Source organism: Canis lupus, chromosome 12 (assembly GCF_003254725.2).
Source record: "Canis lupus dingo isolate Sandy chromosome 12, ASM325472v2, whole genome shotgun sequence".
Lineage (NCBI taxonomy): Eukaryota > Metazoa > Chordata > Mammalia > Carnivora > Canidae > Canis > Canis lupus.
The window spans coordinates 61,361,492-61,386,117 of NC_064254.1; the positions used below are offsets into that span (position 1 = coordinate 61,361,492).

At 33.5% G+C, this 24,626-nt stretch overlaps 1 long non-coding RNA gene across 2 annotated transcripts in view; it reads right to left on the reverse strand.

The window, feature by feature from the left end:
• Window positions 1-24,626, reverse strand: part of LOC112658342 (uncharacterized) — a 179,801-nt gene that overhangs the window by 49,742 nt on the left and 105,433 nt on the right. For both annotated transcript variants that reach the window (XR_007401336.1, XR_007401335.1), the window contains one exon: window positions 16,739-16,859. This is a non-coding gene — a long non-coding RNA (uncharacterized LOC112658342). The remainder of the gene's footprint in view (window positions 1-16,738; window positions 16,860-24,626) is intronic.

The following is a 24,626-nucleotide window of genomic DNA, read 5'->3' on the forward strand; positions in this document are numbered from 1 at the left end:
AACCTCGCAGATAGGTTAAATTAAAATCTATCAACATGTAAAAATGAAGGAAAGAGAAAGATTTTTCTTGACTCTAATGGACAGAGCCTGCTGGTGAATTTAGGAAAAATTAAAAATGTTGATATAAGCAGAAAAGTCTCAGAAACTGCTAGAGAACATTGACCCAGATTGCTTGGAATTTGAGAAATTTACTCAGACACTAGAATATTTCATAAGAATATAAAACATAATAATGTTAACTTTATCCACTCAACTTTACAGAAGCAGAAACAGACTTTCTGATTATTGTTCTTGTTTCATTCTTATACTCTCTTATTAGAAGTAAGAAATCCATGCATCTGGAGATTATGGAAATATAAGCATAAATGCTGGGTTAAGAAATGAGCTCAACAATCCCTAAATTCACAAGTTGTAAATGAAGTCTCTGAGATAATCCAAAGCAAAAGAGAACAATCATCCTACTTAATTATCCTCCAAAATGGCCTTATCAATGTTTTCTCCCCATTCACTTTTTCAACACTATGATTACTGCAAGCCCAAAGTTGATAGAGCAAATTATAATCCAAAATGCAATATCATTTGTCTTAGTTTGGTCTGTTGTAACAAAAGTAATATAAGCTATGTGACTTATACAATAGAAATTTGTTTTTAATAGTTTTGGAGACCAGGAAGTCCAAGGTCAAGGTGTCAACAGATCCAGCATCTGGTGAGGTCACTTTCCATGGTTTCCAAAGGATCATCTTCCTGTTATATTCTCACATGATGGAGACAGGGATAGACAAAGAGAGAGAGACAGGCAAAGACAGAGAGAAAGGGAGAGGAAGCTCTTTCCTATCTCTTCTTATAAGGGCATTAATCCTATGATAAAGGTTCCACCTGCATGACCTAATTATCTCCCAAAGGCCCCATCTCCAAACAGCATCACATTGGAGATTAAAATCTCAATATACGAATTTAGGGGCAGAGGAATGACACAGGCAATCAGTCCATAGCACTGATAAATGTACACAAGGTGCACGCTCAGTTTTGTGCTTTCTATGAAACTATCTTCTAAGAAAACATGCTTACCTGACTCACAGAACAAAAGCTTAAGAATTATTGAAGTTGGATTCATAACTAAAGCCATATTATAATATTCACACATTGAACCATTTGTTGCATGAATAATAAAGCCAGCATTTGGGAGCAGCAATTAGAGCTTATTTCCAAAACAAAATAAGGATAGATGATACATAGATAGATAGACAGATAGATAGATAGATAGATAGATGATAGATAGATACAGAGAAACAGAATCAGAAATAACATATATGAAGAGGCAAATACCTTCATGTTGCCTTAAATCTTTTATTAGGAATCACAGAATAAACCTGCAAATGAGACAATAGTGAAGAAATGTTTTATAATTAATGAAATCATCTGAAAACTGAAGAAACAAATTAGTGTGAATGTTGGAAGAATCTACAACAAATCAAATAAGTGAGGGGAAGAAATGGCTTGATTTCCTGTTCTGGCTATTAAGGAGCAATTTATAATAACCCACTTGCCAAAAGTATGTCTTAAAAGGCAGATGGATTTTTAAAAGGATGATTGGATTTCACTTAGAGATAAAAAGATCAGAAAGATTCTCACAATTTTACAAAAACAAAAAGCCAGGAAAACAGTAAGTTCACAACTTTATTCAAAACTATCCAGAAGTTGAGGTGGCAACACTACCAATCAATCATTGATCTATGGAAAGGCAGGCACCTGATGAGATACAGGATGTGAACATTCCTTACTTGTAACAGACAGACCTAGGCTCAGCTATGAAGACTTCAGATAGATAACTGGTGGAGGCTTGGAGTAGATCTTCCTTTTGTGTTGTCCTTTGATTAAGGATGCCTACAGAGACAACGGAGCACTCCTAGAGGTACCCATAATTCGTTTTTACCCAATATTGCTACCTGATGGTGGGGACAAGGGACATCTGTCTAATTAAACTGGTCTTATGCAGGCAGGCATTGTGTCTCTTAGTCTCAGAAGATTGGCTGATCCGGCCCTGTTCCTTCCAGTCCCCATATCTAGTTCTAGGCTCAGCACTTAACTCCTACTCTTTGTGGTAGTAGATGACTTTTTGTTCTTAATTCATCAGCTTTAATGGCTTTTCACCAGTGTCCTCGGCATTTTTGTTAGAAAATGTGGGGCCTTAAGATGTTAAACATAGATGGAGAGTTTGCAAACAAAAAGCCCCACAAAACAAAAGCCTTTATCTTTGAGAAAAGGGCAACAAAAACTTGGATTCTGATATCTCAGGTGTAAGTTCAGTGCTGCTGTAGAAAGAGAACAAAGAAATATCCTCTACTAAATGGGAAGCAGTAGGACTAAGTGCTAGGTCTAGTACTAAAGATGAGGAAGGAAAAAAATGCCATGGAAGTCTAAAACTCTGAAAATCAGGGACACAGTGCCTGCATAAGACTGTGGCTTAATCAGATTCATTTTAAACATTCAGGTAGCAAGTATAAGGTAAAAAGTTAACAGTATTTACTTCTGAGAGTGCTCCTTTTTCTTTATAGATAATCTCCAAAGAATATAATGTCAAAGAAAACCCTAAAGCTTATAGTGGAATAGATATTGAGAAAAAGCCTATGCCAAGCCAGGCCCACCTTAATCATAAATTATGCCTTGAGGACTATGCAGGCTGAGATATACTGAGGTTAATCATAGTGCACACCACCACCACTACCACCACACACAACCCAGAAATACTTCTGTGGAGATTAATTGAAAGTACGACACTAAAGATTGAGAAAAAGAAAAGATAGATACATTTTCAGGTATAAAAAATGTATTTATCTGAGCAGCCCAGGTGGCTCAGCAGTTTAGTGCCACCTTCAGCCCAGGGCCTGATCCTGGAGACCAAGGATCGGGTCCCATGTCAGGCTCCCTGCATGGAACCTGCTTCACCTTTGCCTGTGTCTCTGTCTCTTTCTCACTCTTTCTGTGTCTCTCATGAACAAATAAATAAAATATTAAAAAAAAATTATCTGTCTCTGTTTTTCCAAAAAGATACCCACTTTCATAAAAATACTATAAAACATATGGAAAAATGAAATAACAAAACTTAGCCAAGAGACATAATAAATAAATAAATAAATAAATAAATAAATAAATAAATAAATAAAAACAGATTTTTATTTAGATATGACACTTTCAGTTCAGCTCAGACATGTGAAGAATTTGGAAGTTGTCTCTTCCACTCTTATTGCAGGAGTATTGTGACAACTCTGAATTAAAAATTCCAGAGGACTGAGTCTAGAGGGGCCCTAACAATATTTTGAGATTTACCTTGAGAAGCTCAACCAGGTTCCCATACTAAATATCAGAGAAAAAATCCCCTTGGGTTTCCTACAGGAGGATGAAGAAGGAACCATTTAAAATATGCCAGAGAACTCTGTTCTTAACAAGACCTGCTTACAGATGAAACCAGGTAACCAGAGCCTAATGTACTGGAGAATTATCAAAGTCAGATTTACATGGGGAAGATGAAAACCCAACTTCAACTGGCTTTAGCCTTCCACATAGGGAAGGAAAATACCCACCCACTCTAGCCAAAATGTCCCATGCCTAAGAAGGGAAGAAAAAAAAATGAGAAACACTTATGAAATTCACTCCAAAGGTATAGGTTTATTAAAAGACTGAGACCTGATCAAAGGACTATTTCAGATCTCTTACCCTGTCCCCACACCTCAACACATTACTAAAGCTGTTCCTTTTACCTGATACATTATCTGGCTATCATGAAAACATTGCAAGGCATAAAAAAGCAAAAATCACTATTTTCAAATACAAAACAAGTATCATAACCAGATATGGCAGGCACATTGAAATTATCAAACAAGGAATTTAAAACAACTATGATTAATATCCTAAGGAGGACTGTAATGGGCTGTCATGGATAAAGTGATAGCATGTAAGAATAGATAGGCACGATAAACAGAAATCCTAAGGAAGATTTCCCCCCTAAAAAAAATGTTATAGATAAAGAAACACTATAATGGAAATGTAGAATGCTTTTGATGGACTTAATAGTAGATTGGACATGGATAAGGAAAGAATCTCTGAGCTATAGGACATATCAACAGAATCCTCAAAACTGAAAGTCAAAGAAAACAAAGACAGAAATAACTCAAACCCACCAGAATATTCAAGGACTGTGGGACAACATACATGTAATAGGAATACCAAAAGAAGAAAGAAAAGTACAGAAGAAATATTTGAAATGATCATGACTGAGAATTTTCCAAAGTTAATGTTGGACACAAAAACATAGATCCAGAAATCTCAGAGGATATCAAACAGAATAAAAGCTAAAACAAACCAACAACTATAGGTTGGCATATAATTTGCTAATTATAGAAAATAAAAGGCAAAAAAAAAAATTCCTGAAAGAAACAGGAGAAAAAATTTAACATATAGAAGAACAAAGGTAAGCATCACAACTAACTTCTCAATTATGCAAGCAAGAAGCAAGCAGAATGAAATATTTAAAGTTTTGAGAAAAAAATCCACCAACCTAGATTCTGTGCCCTGCAAAATTATCCATCAAAAGTAAAAGAGAAATAAAGACGTTCTCAAACAAAAATTGAGGCATTTGTTCACAGCAGATTTGCTACAAGAAATTTAAAATTCTCTAGAAAGAAGGAAAATTATATAGGAGAAACTTGGATCTACATAAACAAAAAGCATCAGTGAAGAGCATTTAAGAGAAGGTAAAATAGAAACTATACTTTTTTATTATTAACTGAACAATTGTTCAAATAAAAATATCAACAATGTCCTCTATTTATGTATGCTTCTGTACATATCTTATTTATAAGTAAGACAATAAATTAAAAGTATTAAGGTAGAAGCAATTCTGTTTGATGAATTATAATGAAATTGTAAATTATCCAAAGCCTTAAAAAGTTTCTAATAAAAGTTCATAAATTACATCTACATAAATATTTTCACAACATAAAAAATTATAATAAAGTACCCTCACAATAAATGCACTCTACTTTGAAAATAAATAGAATCATATTTATATACAAAAAAATCCATTTTAAGGTGATAGGATCTATTCTATTTATATTATATCTAAACAGTGATTTTGAGTGTTCACTGACTCTACAAATATTCATATTACCTTTTTAAAACATCTCCCTAAATTTTTCTTCATACCCACAGACTGCTGAAAAAATAATGTAATTCAACTCAACTTAAAAATATTCTTTCCAGAATATCTTAGATTTTATTATTGTATCAAAAAAATGAAATAATTTCCTAATTAGAAGTTAATAGTCATTTCATTCAGTGGGTGGGAAGAGTAACAGCAAATCTCATCTACTTCTACAGATAGGATAACATAAATATTTATTAAAAATATATTTGGAATCAATTTCTAGACTCATATATCTAATTGTAGATATCAGATGTAAGAGTGATATTTTCTTCATGTGGCTATGTTTACCTATGATGTACTGTCCTTTTTTTTTTTTTTTTTTTGGTCATAGAGAACTTACATAGTATTCTTTCCTGTTAAAAGCACGTTATCTAAAAGAGCCACAGAATGGAAGACAAGGTATGCAATGTTGCTGCAGATTGGGGAATCAGCTTATATTTCCCAGTAGAAAGAATTTAATGCCTATCAAAATATCTCTTTCTCTAGAAATCCTATCCTAAAAATATTAGCAAATAAACTCCATGTACTGTCTTGTTTTTTGTTTTGTTTTATATTCCCATATACACTTTTAAAAATTATCTTATCTAGGATCGCCTGTCTCCTAAAGCATTATGTTTTGTGCTTTGCAAATGTCTTTTACTTAAGAATAGAACTTTGTAGAGCAGTGGCCAACAGATGGGTAGAAACTAGGGAGCATCTGCCTTTGGCTCAGGGTGTGATCCAGGAATCCCAGGATCGAGTCCCACATGGGGCTCCCTGCATAGAGCCTGCTTCTCCCTCTGCCTATGTCTCTGCCTCTCTCTGTATCTCTCATGAATAAATAAATAACATCTTAAAAAAAAAAGAAATGTAAATGAATGAGAAGTGACATGATCCCTGTCCACAAAAACTTCAGTGCAGTGAAGATATTAATACAACTTAAAAGAGCCAAATATGATATAATATAATCACTGTTGTAAAGGACCAGTATACAAGGTACTGCACTGGAGGGGAGCTTCCAAACCTGTTAGTAATCAGGGTGGGCTTCACAGGGGAGGTGATATCCTGTTAGGACCTAAAGGAGAAAGAAGACATTACCAAGACAGTCTAGAGTGGGTGGTAAGGGCATCACTGTGAGGAAAAGAGTGTACTAAGACACTCTTCATCACGTACTAAGACATGAAACACCCTACAATGTTGAAGAATTGCAAGAGAATTTAACATGTGCAGAGTTTAAGGTTAGAATAGGTGTGGCCACTGCTGGTGGGAGGGTGAACTGGTGCAGCCATTCTGGAAAACTGTGTGGAGGTTCCTCAAAGAGTTAAAAATAGACCTGCCCTACGACCCAGCAATTGCACTTTTGGGGATTTACCCCAAAGATTCAGATGCAATGAAATGCCGGGACACCTGCACCCCGATGTTTATAGCAGCAATGTCCACAATAGCCAAACTGTGGAAGGAGCCTCGGTGTCCATCGAAAGATGAATGGATAAAGAAGATGTGGTTTATGTATACAATGGAATATTACTCAGCCATTAGAAACGACAAATACCCACCACTTGCTTCGACGTGGATGGAACTGGAGGGTATTATGCTGAGTGAAGTAAGTCAATCGGAGAAGGACAAACAGTGTATGTTCTCATTCATTTGGGGAATATAAATAATAGTGAAAGGGAATATAAGAGAAGGGAGAAGAAATATGTGGGAAATATCAGAAAGGGAGACAGAACATAAAGACTCCTAACTCTGAGAAACGAACTAGGGGTGGTGGAAGGGGAGGAGGGCGGGGGGTGGGGGTGAGTGGGTGATGGGCACTGAGGGGGACACTTGACGGGATGAGCACTGGGTGTTATTCTGTATCTTGGTAAATTGAACACCAGTAAAAAATTATTTAAAAAAAAAAAGAAAAAAAAAGAAACTCCACCTCTGTCGTAGACAGTGTTGGAAGGGATATCCAGAAAAATTCACTTTTCTTTATTATGTTTTTAAGATTATTGAATTAAGACACTAATTAGAGAATATTTGGAAATTAAAGAAAATCTTAAAATTCTAGCATAATCTTACTGCACAGCAATTGTCATGGTGAATTTTTAATTGTATATATATTTTTTAGATAATTTTGTCTACATTTATATATAACATGAAATTAAAAAGTCATTTTTTTCCAAAAAAAAAAAAAAGAAAGAAAGAATAGGTGTGGCCAGAGAAGAGAGTGGAGGAGGGGGCAGTCACCAGGCCATGGAGGACCTCATGAGTCACCCAAAGGAGTTTGCTTTTCATCTTGTAGATGTCAGAGTCATGGAACATTTCCAAGCAGGAAAAAGAACAAAACAAAACAAAACAAAAAAACAAAAATAAATCCCTTTCACAATTACTATTACTTTGGATTCTAATATTTACCATATGAAAGGATTTGTTACAGTTTGGGTCAATTACTTGATCTCTTCAAAAGGATACAACACCAAAATGGGACTTGAAAGAGAGAGAGAGAGAGAGAGAGAGAGAGAGAGAGAATAACTCTATGAAGTAAATACATACATTGTTTTAGGGTATTAGGGTTTTCAAGATAATCAATGGGAATAAACCCTTCAAATGTCTCACCTACCAAGAAAAAGAGACAGAAAAATATAGGATAAAACTTTTCCAATACTCTAGGGTAAAGACTAGAAGATTCCATTACTGTTCAGGTGGTACTTCTACTAACTGCACTGCTGATGGAAAATAGATAAAGGAGCACATCCTTTTAATGTTCTAGTATCTGAGGATGTATAGAATTGAATGATTCCAATCTGGTACATTGCTGAAAAGAACTGCTATCCTGATTATTTTTTCTGTACTAAACCCATAAATTATGTCAGCTGGTCCTAAATTAATATATCATCAACCCCAAATCAAACCTAACTCTAATGATAAAAAGCAGAAAATACCAAAACAATGAGAAAGGAGATTAATTACTATACATGTTGCCCACTTCTCTTTCTGAAGCCTGGCATTCCCAAGGATAAACGAACAGAAGAGATTCTGCATAACCTAACTCAAAGCTGGAAAGACACAGACATCAATTAAGATGCAATCAGGGATCCCTGGGTGGCACAGCGGTTTGGCGCCTGCCTTTGGCCCAGGGTGCGATCCTGGAGACCCGGGATCGAATCCCACGTCGGGCTCCCGGTGCATGGAGCCTGCTTCTCCCTTTGCCTGTGTCTCTGCCTCTCTCTTTCTCTCTCTGTGACTATCCTAAATAAAAAAAAAAAAAAAAGATGCAATAATATAATAGCTGAAGTTTCTCTCACATCCAGATAGCAAGATTAGTCTTTATAAAATCTTAAGAAAGCACTGAAAAATAAATCCTGAAACACAGGAAACCTCAGTTTTCTCCTTATTTTTGGTGACTGGCCCTAGCCAGATATAGGGGAGTTAATATAAAACAAAACTAAAAAATATTTTTTTAATTTTCTTTATTTATTCATGAGGGACACAGAGAGAGAGAGAGAGAGAGAGAGAGAGAGGCAGAAAGAGAAGCAGGCTCCATGCAGGGAGCCCGATGTGGGACTCAATCCTGAGATTCCAGGATCATGCCCTGAGCCAAAGGCAGATGCTCAACCGCTGAGTCACCCAGGAGTCCCCCAAAATAAAAATCTTAATAGTAGGGAACCCAGGTGGCTCAGCGGTTTAGCACTTCCTTCAGTTCAGGGCATGATCCTGGGGACCCGGAATCAGGTCCCACATCAGTTTCCCTGAATGGAGCCTGCTTCTCCCTCTGCCTGTGTCTCTGTCTCTCATGAATAAATAAATAAAATCTTTAAAAAAAATCTTAATAGTAAATATCTCCATTTCCATGTTGCCAACTCCTAACTGAACAAATAACAATAGCAGAAAATATCTAGAAAAAGCTTCACAGATAAAACAGGTAGAGGCTCCTACACACCAGAGAGAATCTCTTGAAAATGACATTTGTAGACACAGTGTGTTAAAAAAATGTGTGTGTATATGTATAGATGTGTGTATATATATATATATATATATATATATGTATATATCTGTTCTGTAAGACCTGTAGCTAATGAAAACAAATCAAGTAGATGGTCAATAAAAGAGCTGTCGGTAGAAAACAAGCACCAACACTCAAACTCTGAAGGGGAAATTTCCCCTATATAAAAAGGTTTGAACTTTTGGATAAATACGTTCTACAATATCCACTTTAAACTCTCACTTTTAAACTGATCTCATGGAGTCAAGGTACCTCTCAGGTGGAATTAATAATCCATTCTCTAGTTTGAACTTACAAGGACCAGAGAAAGGATTGAAAATTGAGATCAGCTAAGTATGCTTTAAATGTTAAGGACTAAGACCATTTACATCAACTTGACAATTAATTATTTCAGGATTTCAGTTTAGTTTAGTTTTGGCAGGAAGTGAAGCCTTTGGAGCAAAATGGACTACCACCACAACAAAAACTTCATTGTATCCTTAGAAATGTTTTCAAACCAATGCAAACAGTTTTTGTCTCAAAATACGAGATTGCTTACTTAAGCAAGAGCTCATTTTTCCAAGTTAAATTCTGTTTTTCAACATTCACTTTTAATTATTTTGCCAAACAATGTCCACAAAACCTAAATTATTTCACAAACTGGAGCCTGCTCCATGTCTGCATTTGCTCTTTTTTTGAATAATATATTTTAGTTGGAGATTTTCAAAATCATCTTAAGGGCCTGTTAAAACAAAAATTGTTGTTCTCAATCCTCAAATATCTGAGTTACTGTGTCTATGGTGGGACTAGAAAATTTGCATCCCTACAAGTTCCTTAGTGATGCTGCTATTCTGTGCTGGGGGCCACATTTTGGGAACTACTGCTTTATTATAAAGCCAATTTGGCTCAATGTTTTTCTATTCTTGCAGCCAAAAATCTCCTAAATGATCAGATTTAGAATTTCCGTTGTTGTAGAAGAAAGATTTTATTGAAGCAGAATTATAGTTTCTGAGGCAGTATAAATCCTAGTTGAGATTGATGTTTCCATAATGGTTATAGATAATATGTAATGCAATAAATAGAAAGTTTCATTTCAATTCACTCTCCCAAACCGATATATCCTACAAATTTAAACAGGTACTTGTGATTTGCAGCTTCCTCAGAGACAGAAATGGCTGTATCAAAGGCACAGATAAAATGAATAGTTTAAATATATACTAAAATAACTAAAAAAGAATGCAATTAACCATTTAGTCTAAAGCCATAGCATTAAGAAGCTAGTTACCCAAATATTCCAAAGTTCCATTTGGAAAACAGATCACTCTAAAATGTTTCCAAGAGTAATAAAAAAGAGTTAAGGTAGAGAAAATATAATGGTTATCAGAAAAATATTTACATGACAAGAATATGTTTTATTGAACATGTGATCATTTGATAACCTAAAGCAATGAAGAACGAGATGCATGCTGTGTCCATTCCATTACTGACAGAGAACTATGAATTTATGTTTCTTAAATCCATGCCATCAATATCTGCCCCAAGGCATACAAATATTTGACTCTTCTGACTACTCATTCTTCTTTGATAAAATAAGCAATGGGAAACAATGCCGCTCATATTCTGCTATGGTTTAGTTTTTGAATATGAAAATCAGAGGAGAGTGAATAGTGAATTGTCCAACTTCCTCACAGTAGGAATTTAAGCTAATAAGGGTTCCACAATTCTGAATAAAGTTTGAAGGGAATTATTGACCTCTTTAGAACAAATCTATGGGAGAATTTTAAATACACTTAATAGTTTTATAACTGCTGCTCTTCATATTTTATCTTTGATTTCCTCTTAAAATTAACCACTGAACTGCTTTCTTAACTATAGTTTCGTGTTTTCTAGAATTGCCTACAAAGGAACTCATACCAGGTAGCTTTTAGTATCTGTTTTTTTTCATTTAACATATTGCTTATGAGATTCAGGTTACATTGTTGGGATTTATTATTCCTGTGTATTGCTGAATAGTATTCTCTCTAACGTATATACCACAGATTCGTTATACAATAATATTTGCAAATTTGCAGCTATTTGAGTAAAACTGTACAGGTCTCTATGCAAATATACGTTCTCTTAGATAAAAAAAAACTATGAGTTGGACTGCTGGCTCATATGGTTAATTGTCTTATTGACTTCACCGAAAATGAAAAATTGATCTCTAAAACTACTATACTATCTTTAACTTCTGCCAGCAATAGGTAAAATTCTCATATCATCATCAATGCTTAATATAGTCAATCTTAATTTTAGCCATACTAATGAGTGTATGCTAGATTCTGAGATTTGGTTTTAATGAGCATTTTTAAAAAATATTTTATTTATTTATTCATGAGAAACAGAGAGAGAAAGAGGCAGAGACACAGGCAGAGGGAGAAGCAGGCTCCATGCAGGAGCCCGATGTGGGACTCGATTCTGGACTCCGGGATCACACCCGCAGTCAAAGGCAGTCACTCAAACGCCGAGCCACCCAGGCATCCCTTTTATGAGCATTTTTATGATAACTCATGATTTTGAACATCTTTTCATTAGCCTGTTTGCTATGTGTATTAATTCTTTGTTAAAATGTCCAAATTTTCTTCCCATTGGTTTTACAAATTGCTTTTCTTCTTTTTTTTTTTTTTAATTTCAATTCTAGTTGGTTAACATACAGTGCAATATCAGTTTCAGGAAGAGAATTCAGTGACTCATCACTTATGTACAACACCCAGTGCTCATCATTAGTGACCTCCCTAATACCCACCAACTCATCTATCTAGTCCATCTCCCACCCACCTCTCTCCATCAATACTCAGTTTTTCCGAATTGCTTATTTTCTTAATATTGTTTGAATAAGTCTATAAATATATTATGAATATAAGTCCTACATACTACCAGTCTAAGATATGCTTTTCCATTTTCAAAGAAATATCTAAGTAAATAATCACGTAAGTTCCATTAAAAAAATAAGTATCTACTGAATGCCAGTGATAAAGGTTGACAATGTAAGGACAAATGAGATAAGTATTAGCTACTGTCAGTATTTATAGTCTGGAGAGTGGGCACAGTATAATCTACGGGGATATTTTAATGTATAGCAAACAAGTGTTCTTTTAGAGATATGCTCCTTCAGTACTGAGGAGGGGAGTATAATCCAAGGTGTGCTGACTCAAAACAAGCAAAAAGGTTCCAGAAAGCTTAGTACAAGCAAGAACAGAAAGGGCATGCTACGGAAAACTGAGAGTATGAATAAGGCATATAGAATTTCAGAGGTAAGAGAGGCTTTAGTTAGATCTACGTAATCATGGGACTTGAATGTCATCCACTTGAACAGGACCATGTACAGAGCACTGTACATAGACATTGACTGGATTTAAACATGTGAGTTCTGTGGCCAGAGTTTTCTTGAGATAGCTCATATTGCAAGCATGAGCAAAATATAAATTAGGAACAAGATTGAAATCAGAGAAAACTCATGAAATTAGAGAAAGTATAGAGATGTTCACTGGCTGATAAGTACATAGGTCAGTATGGTTAGAAAGAAATACCTGAATCAAAACATATATGGGGATTCACATCGATATGACTTTCTGATTGACCAAGTGATAATACTGATACAGAGAAAGAGGCAAATAAAGAGGGAATTCTAGGAATTTTTGGGCTCTAATTTATGTTTTGGATGATTGTGATATTTCTCTTACTATATAGTAAGAGCAGCTTATGAGATCCAATCTCAATCTTTATTTGTGTTTCAGGAGGTATCTCTTACTTTTTTCTCCTTTCTGGGTACTTTTTTAAAAAAAATTTAAAAACCCTAGTTGGAATCTATACCCTGGACAATGATATATTCTCTCTGCTCATAACCTCATGTTTTTAACCATTCATTTGATTGCCAATCATATTTTCACTACCTTCAATATTGTTTTCTTTTATACTACTACTCTACAGTTCTCTGTGGGTCAGCTCACATTATTCTCCTTTCTAGCCGAATGACCCAAACTCCAAAACTCCAAAGCCTGAATTAGTTGAGAAGACATATACAAGAAATAAAAATGATTTGGTTTCTATCAATAGATATATGGATAGAGAAGTTGTGATGTGTGTATATTATACATACACACACACACACACACATATATATAGGAATATTACTTGGACATAAAAAAGAGTAAGAACTTGTCATTCATGACAACATGAATGGACCTAGAGAGAATTATATTAAGTAAAGTAACTCAGACAAAGACAAATACCATATCAAATACCATATTATGAATCTTAAAATCTTAAAAAAAATCTTAAAAAGAATCTTAAAAAAAAACCACACACACAAAATAAACAAAACAAAAAGAGAAATTTATAATACAGAGAACAAAACGGTAGTTGTCAGAAGGGAGGTTGATGGGGGATAGGCAAAGGAAGTCAAGAGGATTAAGAGGTAAAGTTCCAGTCATAAGAATGTTATAAGCATCCTTATATTCACAAAGATGAAAAGTACAGCAGAGGGAATATGGTCGGATGTAACTATACTTACTTTGGTGAACATACCGTAATTTATGCAGTTGTTGAATTGCTGTTGTACACTTGAAACTAATATAATATTGTATGTCAACTATACTTCAATTAAAAAAAAAAAAAAGAATGGGAATGCCTAGGTGGCTCAGTGGTTGAGTGCCTGCCTTCAGCCCAGGGCATGATCCTGGAGTCCTGGGATCGAGTCCCATATCGGGTTCCTTGCATGGAGCATGCTTCTCCCTCTGCCTGTGTCTCTGCCTCTCTCTCTCTGTGACTCTCATGAACAAATAAATGAAATCATTAAAAAAAAATGTATCAGTAAGAGTATTATCATCTTACCCCAATCCTTTACTACTTTTAACTTATGCTATACAATTTTACCAAATAATCCTATCAAAATAAAAATTAATATGGTCACACCATTTTCATTTTAGACATGTTTATTGACTTTTCTATGATAGTCTAAAAATCTGAGCTCCACTGACAAGGCTTGAAAAACCCCCCTATGGTCATTCTATTGTCACTCCTTTTACTCTACTGCAATTGGATCATTATGAGTCAATTCCTTGCACTATTCTTTCTACTTAGAATTTTGTCACTCTTACTTATCTTGAAAAACCTTTTTTCAACAACAACATACTCCTTAAAACTTTGCCGTATATGCCTACTGAATCAAGGCTAATTATAATCTTCTCTCATCTATTTGTTAAACAAGATTAAAAATACATAATAATTATATATACATATGTATGTATTCAAACTTTGCAATATTATATTGTTGTTTTCTACTTTGTTTAATTTACTGGGCTCCAAATAGCTGCAAAGCTTTTATTTTCTTGTCTACCACTACACTCGGCTCATAGAGTGCAAAATAACTATATGCCCACTTAACAAAACTGAAACATCAATTTTTATATGAGTAAGGATAAATATAACAATTAAAGACAAAAAGTATTTTTATTTGATCAAGAAATATTCTAGGTTTTCTAAATATTTTATTTATTTATTTATTTACTTATAAGAGACACAGAAAGAGAGAGAGAGAGAGAGGCAGAGACACAGGCAGAGAGAGAAACAGGCTCCATGCAGGGAGCCCGATGTGAGACTCGGTCCCAGGACTCCAGGATCACAACCTGAGTCAAAGGCAGACTCTCAACTGCTGAGCCATCCAGGCATCCCAAGAAATATTCTGTTAAAATAAAACTCATCATTATAGGAATTGACTGTAACCCAGAAATATACTCAGTATTAAAACATGCTACATTACTAATATGATTTTAAATATATATCATATTCAGTTAATCAGTCTTATTAGAATCTGCTTTCAAAAATTCTGTTTTGCTACTAATAAAAATATATATCAATTATACTATCACAAAATTAGCCGTTAAGTGGGATGAATGATGGCCCAAAAGCTATGTCCATATCCTAATCTCCAAAATGTATAAACATTACCTTATTTAATAAAAGAGGATTGACAGATTTAATTCATTTAAGGATCTTGAGAGGGGAGATCATCCTGGATTATCTGGAGGGCCCTAAATTCAATAGTAAGTGTCTTTTAAGAAATGTCACATGTCCTATAAAGGACACAAAGAGAAGAGAAGGAAGCAATGTGACCAGAGTCAGAGATCGGAGTGATGCAGCTACAAGCCCAGGAATGCTGATAGTCCCCAGAAGCTGGAAAAGGCAATGAATAAAATCAATATCTCCCAGTGGGATTGCAGACTGTTAACATCTTCAGATTTTTGGCCTCCAGAACTGAGAGGATGAATGTGTGTGTGCGCATGTGTGTCTGTGCTTTTTTCTCCAGCCATACAATTTGAAGTAATATGTTACAGCAGCCATCATAAAAAACTAATATAATAGTAATTAGATTTATAAAACTGATTTACAGACAATATGAATGATAAAACTCTATAAGAACTTAAGAGTTCTCCTTTTAAATACACAGATTATAATAGTTTTCTTTAACAAATCAGAAATAATTGCATGTGTTCTATGCTGCTAAAAAGTTGAAGTAAGGTAGTCGAATCAATGTTATTTTGTAATGAGTAAATACTAGATAAATCATTAAAATAAAATAAAATAAGCCTCCTTTAATATTGAAGATTTTACTTTTCATGAAAAATGCTGTTTCTCAAAGAAATATTTAAGCAAGTAATAGTGAGAATTGCATTTGGAATTTATAGAATAAGAGAAATCAATATGAGCAGTCATATAATGAGATCCTTATTTGATATTGATGTGTTTTCATTTCCTCTTACATGTTGCAAGTGTTAATCCAGGCATCCTTTCCTGCTTTCAATGCCACTACTACATCAACTTGTCACCTAAATAACTGTAATTAAGCATTCTCTCTAGTTGCTGATTACAGTATGCTGATGAACATTCCCACTGGATTTAACAGCCTCTTTCCCAACATCTACAGTAATCATCACATATTATAATGTCTTTTTTTGCTGAAGACTTCTTAAATAATCTAAAATTTAAATTGAACAAGTCTTTGATTATTGCAATCTAAAGTTCAACAGGCGCTTAATCAGAAAGGTGTAAGTATCATATCATTGACATCTACTAAGCAATAGGATAATATATATCCAGGGAAATAAGCACTTAAACTCTTTGGTCATTGATCCATGTAGTTTTAAAAATTAACATCAGCATATAACCCGGAAAAATTTTTTCCTAAAAAGCAGCAGGCTAACAAGAGGTGATATTTTTGAACTTAGCATTTATAACATCCAAATGATTCATTTCTAGGGACTTTAACATGCATATAGTTAATGTGCAGAACACTAAAATTTGAATCAAGTAAAAATTCAATCATCACATATTAAAGTTATTATTCGTTAAGTCATTATTTATAGGTATGAAAATGACATAATTATTCAAACCCAAATCTCTAAGATATGTGTAGATTTTATCATGACTGTCCTCAGACCTAGGCAAGAGGACCTACCCCATGAGCCCTATCCATGATTGATAAGGTTAGTATAATCACACACTCACACACACTCACACATGCACACGTTCTCTATAAGACGGATATGTACCTCTGTCACTTGGGATCCAGAGTAGAGACAGCTAGCATGACTCCAGCTTCAAACATCAGTTCTTATGACTCACACACCCATCTTCATAGAAATGCCCTTCCACATCTCTTGCCCTGTGGACCTGAAACAAAAGGGAGCTGAGTCCTAATGCTATAATGATTTGGGATTTTCTTCTGCCAAAAGAAAGCATGAACATTTATCTATCAGGTGAAAGCAAGAATTTAAGTTAAATAAATGTACAGTAATACGTGAATTATGCATGTCATCGTCATCATTTTATTTACTTAATCCATATTTCTGGCTCATTATTTCTTTGAGCTGCTCCACAAGAACATGGTTCAATACACATAACAAACTATATCAAGCAAACTTTAGAGTAACTGATTGGATCAATTTAAAATTACTGCAAATATAAAATCTCTATATATTTTTTGAATATTAAGTGAAATTCACTACTGTTTATTACAAAATAATTGTATTTTAGCATATATATAATGGGCCACTATTTGAGAACCATACGGATTAGATAACCGCCTTTACTTAATTAACAAAATACAATATGCCCTGCTTTCATATTCCTGGCAACTTATTTTTTGAAATATTCATATGTATATTGGTAGGTGTTTGGGAAAGGTAGAGGAGAATAAAAGAAATAAATAAAACAAATAAATGTTTAAATATTCAGCAAGAAAGAACAATTAGTCAATCTATGACACAATTCTAATGTGAATAGCATTTATTTATTACCTTGAGCAAATCCATATACCTTGACCTTAATAGGAGTTAGCAAGATGCATTAGCATTTTGGTCCATGAAGCAAAATAATACCTCATTGTAAATAATCCAGCACATTTCCATTTTCACTTGTATTCTTTGAATCTAATTATTACATTTAAAGCCACCATTCTAAAAATGATCATCTAAAAATATTTTTTGCTGTAGGTTTATATCTAATTCAAAAACTATGCATACTTTTTATTATTCATTATTCTGATTATTATCTTACAAAAATATGAACTATGACCTGAGCCTAAGGCAGATGCTTAAACAACTGAGCCACCCAAATACGCCTGAAATATGATTTTTTAAATGAAACTTTATGTACTATACAATACCTGCTTCTAACACAGTATATTCTTTTCTTAAAACCAACATAAAACTCCATCAGCCCAATTCAATTTTCAGAAGCTTTACATTGTGTGTTAATTATTTCACCTCTCATTCAAACATTTAGCAACCCCTTTGTCTGAAAATAATTCTATAATTTGAATTTATTTGAAACACTTAGTTTTATAAGAATAGTTATCTATATATTTAGAAAAATGTAACATGGAAAAATTATTTCTAATAAAATATAAATTCTTCTGTACCATGTCACAGTTTCTCTTTGCAAAGGTAATCACTATCCAGACCCTTCTAAAATTATGCATGTATCTCAAATATCTCATACTGTGTATCTATTATTCATACAAGTAGTAAGCAAATTCAATACATTATTCCACATCTTGCTCTTATCGATAATAAGTATTATATAGTTTGGAAATTTTTCCTTCATGCCTCTTACAATGATTTTATTTTTACTATCAGCATATCATTTCTTTATATTGATATAACAAAATTTATCTAACCAGTACCATGAACATGTAATTAAATATTTTTTCTGGTATTCAAACTACATTGCAATGAACATCTTAAGATGTATGACAGCATACTTTGCAAGTACATACAAACTGCATATTTCTAGCAATTAAATTGTGTATTAAAGAACATATATTCTTTTTTTTTTTAATTTTATTTATTTATGATAGGCACACAGTGAGAGAGAGAGAGGCAGAGACACAGACAGAGGGAGAAGCAGGCTCCATGTACTGGGAGCCCGACGTGGGATTCGATCCCGCATCTCCAAGATCGCGCCCTGGGCCAAAGGCAGGCGCTAAACCACTGCGCCACCCAGGGATCCCAAGAACATATATTCTTAAGTTTGATTGAGATATATTACTAAATTTACCTTCATGAAGCACTGCAACAACTTAGATTTTCATAAAAAAAAAATAACTGAATTTAAATGAACCTTGAGGTAATATGAATCCATTATTCTCTATCCTATCCATGTTAACTTCTCTGTGCATTGATTAAATACACTACTCATTTTGTATTGGATTTTCTCATCATTTAAAAATATTTTATCCAAATCTTACAAATAATGGAATAGAGGGAATGCATCCAGGATTATTCTGAGGCCAGCATTACACTGATACCAAAGCAGGATGAAAACAATACAAGAACACAAAGTCTACTTTGTCCAGTGTAAGTATTGCTACTCTGGCTTTCTTCTAACATCCGTTTGCATGATAAATGTTTCCCCATTCCCTCACTTTGAATCTAAAGGTATCTTTAGGTCTATATTGAATCTCTTGTAGGCAACATATAGATGGATATTGTTTTTTTTTAATCCATTCTGACACCTTTTGATTGGAGCATTTACTTAATCCATTTACATTCAAAGTAATTATTGATATGTATGTGTTTATAACTATTTTTTTTTTACTGATTTTGTTATTGTTTCTGGAGATATTCACTGGTCCTTTTTCGTCTTTGCATTTTTTTTGTCTCCCCTTTGCACTCAAAGAGTCTCCTTTATTCTGTATGTTGGCAAATTGAACAACAATAAAAAATAAATTTATTATTAAAAAAATAAATAAAAACTTTAAAAGTCAAAAAAATATTTCTTGCATTGCTGGTTTGGTGGTCATGAACTCCTTTCGTTTTTGGTTTGCCTGGGAAATTCTTTATTTATCCTTCTATTTTGAATTATATCCTTGCTGGATAGAGTATTTTTGGATTCAGATTTTTCCCATTCAATACTTTGAATAGGACATGCTACTCCCTTCTGGTTTGCCAAATTTCTGTTGAGAAACCTCCAGCTAGCTATATGGGTTTTCCAAAAAGTCATGCACTTCTTATGTCTTGCTGCTTTTAAGGTTTTTTTATTTTGCTAATTTGCCAAGATATTTTGCTAATTTAATTACAATATGTCTTGGTGTTGGACTGCTTTTGATGGGGGTTGATATTGATGGAAGTTCTCTGTGCCTCCCAGATCTGGATATCTGTTTCTCTCCCAGATTAGGGAAGTTTTCTGATAGTATTTCTTAAAATAAATTGTCCCTTTTCTCTCTCTTGTTTTGGGACTCCTACAATATGAATCTTATTACATTTGATGGAGCCACTGAGTTCTCTAAGTCTATTCTCATGTTGCTTAATTCTTCTCTTTTGTTCAGCTTCATTATTTTCCATTATTTTGTCTTCTAGGTTACTAATTTGTTCCTCTGTTTATTCCAGCCTCCTGTTCATTGCATTAAACCTGTTTCCAATCTCTTTTATTGCATTCTTCATCTCTGATTCATTCTTTTTAACCCTTTTATCTCTGGTGGTAAAAGTCTCACTGATGTCTTCTATTCGTTTCTCTGATGGTAAGAGTCTCACTGATGTCTTCTTTTCTCAAGCCCAATGAATATTGTTTTGATTGTTGTTTTGATGTAGTTTTAAATTCTCCATCAGGCATGCTACTTATATCTGTTTTTCTTAGATCTCTGGCTAGGGCCTTATCTTGTTTCATTTGGGATAAATTCCTCTGTCTTGGCATTTTGTTGTTATTATTTTTTTTTTTTAATGTTTGTTAGAATTCATCAATGAAATCACATAGACTTGGCCTTTTCTGTGTTGGGAAATTTTTGATTCCTAATTCAAATTTCATTCTTGTTACTGTTCTAAGAAGATTTTCTATATTTTGGATTCCAGATTCATGATCCAATCATGGTATCTTTATGTTTTTATGAATTACTTGTTTCTGTTCCCTAAGGTTATCTGATTTGTTATTCTTAGTACATAACTGTTTATAGTAATGTTACTAGATTATGTATTTCTGTGGTATATATTGTATTGCTTTCTCTTCCATTTCTCATTTTAGTTTTTGAGCCTTCCCTCTCTCTCTCTTTTTTTTTTTTTTTTTTTTTAGTTAATATAGTTAAAGCATTGCCAATTCTGTGGGGTTTTTTTGTTTGTTTGTTTGTTTGTTTTTTTTTGTTTTTTTTTTTGTTTTTGAAAAACTGGTCCTTACTTTCAAAGTTATGCTATTAATTATTCTGGTCTCTATTCTATTTATTTCCGATTTTTCCTTGTTATTCCCATCCTCTACTAAATTTCAGCTAAGTTTCTTCTTTTTCTAGTTTTTTGTGGTGTAGTAACTAATTTGAACTGCTGTTTCTTAATATAAACATTTATAGCATAAATTTCACTCTATCATCTGCTTTTGCTGCATCCCATATGTTTTGGAATATTGTGTTTTATTTTTCTTTTGTTTTAAGACATATTTTGACTTACTGTTTGATTTCTTATTTGGCCCATTGCTTGTACAGTAGTGTGTTGTGTAATATTTACATATTAAATATTTAATATTTATATTGTAGATTTCCTAGCTTTTATTTATTGTTGATCTTTAGTTTTGTACCACTGTGGTTGGAGATTATGCTTGGTATGATTTCAGTCTTCTTAAATTTTTAGTATTCATTATGCTTCTTTCAATGCATTTCAAACAGGGACTTCTGTGTGTGCTGGAGGAAAATGTATATTCTACTTTTCTTGGAGGGAATGTTTTATATGTATCTTTTAGATCATGTATTGTGAAATATGCTTCAAGTAAAAAATGTTCTTGTTGATTTCTTAGCTGAATAATGAAATTTGTTGAAAATTTAAAAAATAAGATAAAGTTAAAAGAATTTTAAATACAAATATTTTACTATGCAATAGACTCTTATGCAGCCATCAAAAAGGATGAGATCTAGCCACTTGCAAATCATGGATGAACCTAGAGAGTACTATGCTAAGTAAAGTAAGTCACAGTAAGACAAATACTTTATGATTTTACTCATATGTGGAATCTAAATGACAAAACAAATGAATACACAAACCAAAAAAGCAGAATAAGACCTTTAAATACAGAGAACAAATTGATGGTTGTTTGAAGGAAAGGTGGTAGGCAGATGAGCAAAATGGGTGAAGGGGAGTGGTAGATACAGGCAACCAATTATGGAATGAGTAAGTCACAAGAATAAAAAGTCCATCATAGGGAATATAGTTATGGTAGCTGCATTTCTGGTGAGCATAGCATAACGTATAGACATGTTGAATCACTATGTTGTACAGCTGAAACTAATGTAATGTTATGTGTCATATATGCAAATTAAAATAAAATAAGTATGTTTGAATCCTCTTCAAGCCCCTTTAAAATTTTCATAATCTACAAAAATGATGGCTGGAACTTGATATTAATTTTGGATACATCTTATCTAGGGAGAGCCTTGGAGTAGGCTCATATCTCACAAGAGAGAAAATCCACTTTGATTATGTGCTCATTTTTATAAAGCATGTATGAAACATTTATCTTCCTCACAGACTTTAAAATTTTGATAATTCCGGGATCCCTGGGTGGCGCAGCGGTTTGGCGCCTGCCTTTGGCCCAGGGCGCGATCCTGTAGATCCGGGATCGAATCCCACGTCAGGCTCCCGGTACATGGAGCCTGCTTCTCCCTCTGCCTGTGTCTCTGCCTCTCTCTCTCTCTGTGACTATCATAAATAAATAAAAATGTAAAAAAAAAAAATTAAAATTTTGATAATTCCTTCAATGTAAACTGATGTTCTATTCCTAAACTTTCTATTAGGACCCAGAGAGCACATAGGTTTTACCTTTCATAGGTCTGCCCACATGGGTGACTGTGGGGTTGGAAGGGACTCAACTCATTTCAGCCCTTTAATTTCCCATAATACAACAGAAAAGAGCAGTAGCAGAAGAAATCAATCCTAACTTATCCCCTGTCGAATATCAGCAAACACAATGTCACAAAACCAATGTGAAGAAATGAAGAATAGATTTTCTACTGACATTTGTAAAGTGTTTGTGTCAAAGTATTTTTCTAATATAGAAAAGGTTAGATTTTAACAAATTAAAGCACATATTTCTTTTAAACAGTTATGTTGGTCATTTGGATTAATTTTAGCTTTTTTCTTATGAAAATGTTTTACTCAATGGGATCAGATGCAATATTTTAATTACTCACCATTAACACACGCATTACTCTATAATAAGCATGTGGAAAATTTGTAAGAACATATTTGTCAGATTATAAATTTATCTACTATAATTAAAAATAGAATCATGTCTCAAATTTTTAGTTTCTGTCAACTATGTATTGCTAGTTTCCCTTGCTTATTAAAAATGATATACTTCATTCTATCCTCACAGCTGTTATAGATGTTTCCACATTTAATATGCAATTTAAATAATTGTAAATGATATAATTAACATAAGAGATTATATTATTTGAAAATATAAATGATAATATATTTATAATATTAACATTTTAATCAACAATTACACCAAAATAATTGCTTTTCAACACTTTTAATTCTACTAGTATTTATTGAGGACGTAATATCAATGACCGTCTCAGTAGAAAAGAGTACATATAATTCTTAGTTACAGGAACTAGAGATTCTTGGAAATAAGTGGCTGATTGCAGAGCTAGGGCACATATAGTATAAATAGTGACCCTGGAATATCTTGTGCAGAAACTAGGAAAATGCTCTAAGAATTATGGGGCAGGTCAAAAAGTGATAGGAACTGACTTAATCTGGAAAATTTTGAGTACTAAAGAAATAATATTGCTTGAAGGATTGTACATCATTAAATAGCAAGAATTAAGGAGTTCATACAAAAAAAATGCAGAAACAACGAGACAAAGATTCTACATGTCAGTAGAATGTCAACTAGTAAAATGGAGAAATGACTGAATAAGAAAAGCATTCGATGCTTCATGCAAGAATAGAAATAATTTTTTTGATGTAAAATTATCCCTCAACTTATTTGGCACATATTTTGTGGGGAACAGGACATTGTCACCACACACACACACACACGCACACACACACACACATTTATAATTAACTTTAAAGCATGGATTCCTTGCAGACAACATGTTTAACCAAATAATTAAAACTAGTATCATGAGCAACATGGGACATAGTCATTGAGTACCTCTTGATACACATTGTATGACAGAGAAGCAGACTGCATCACTTCTGTGGTATTGCTGCCCAAATCTGTATCTAGTCTAACCATGGAACATAATATGAGGAATATAAAAATAAAGTAACTATCATGTACTCTTTCAAAATATCCAAGACAAAAAAAGGGAAGATTGAGGAACATTTCCATATTTAAGAAGTTAACTAAAGAGGTATGACACTTACATGCAACCCGTGATCTTGGATTTAATCTAGCACAGGAAGTGAATGAGATCTCTTTGGATGTTAGTACTTTATCAGTGTTAATTTTCTGATTTTGATAGGTATTATTTAGGGAGTATTGTTTTCAGGAACTAAACAGGAAGCATTTTAAGGGTTATCATAGACTGTGTCTGATTTCTTATATCTTTCAGAAAAATATAAAGAAGTATGGAGAGAAAATAAGACAGAGATCAAAAGACACAGAAACCAGTAGAATACTGAAAATTAGGAAGTCTGTTTGTAGGGCATACAGGAATTTTTTTAAACTGCCTCACAAATTTTCTGTAAGTATAACATAATTTCCAAAGTCAAAGTGTGATAAGGAGCAATAAAGTCACATGGAGGATTTTCATATCTCACTGCAGAACTCCTGAATCAGAATGTGCATTTTTAATAAGGTCTTCAGGTGATTTTTATACATATTAGTATTTGGGAAACACTTCCTTAAACATTACTTGGGTGGGGAAATAGGGCATAAAAATCAATTTTATTTGTGAGTTTTTAGATTTAATAATGATATTATGGAGACATTTAAAAAGAGGCTTTT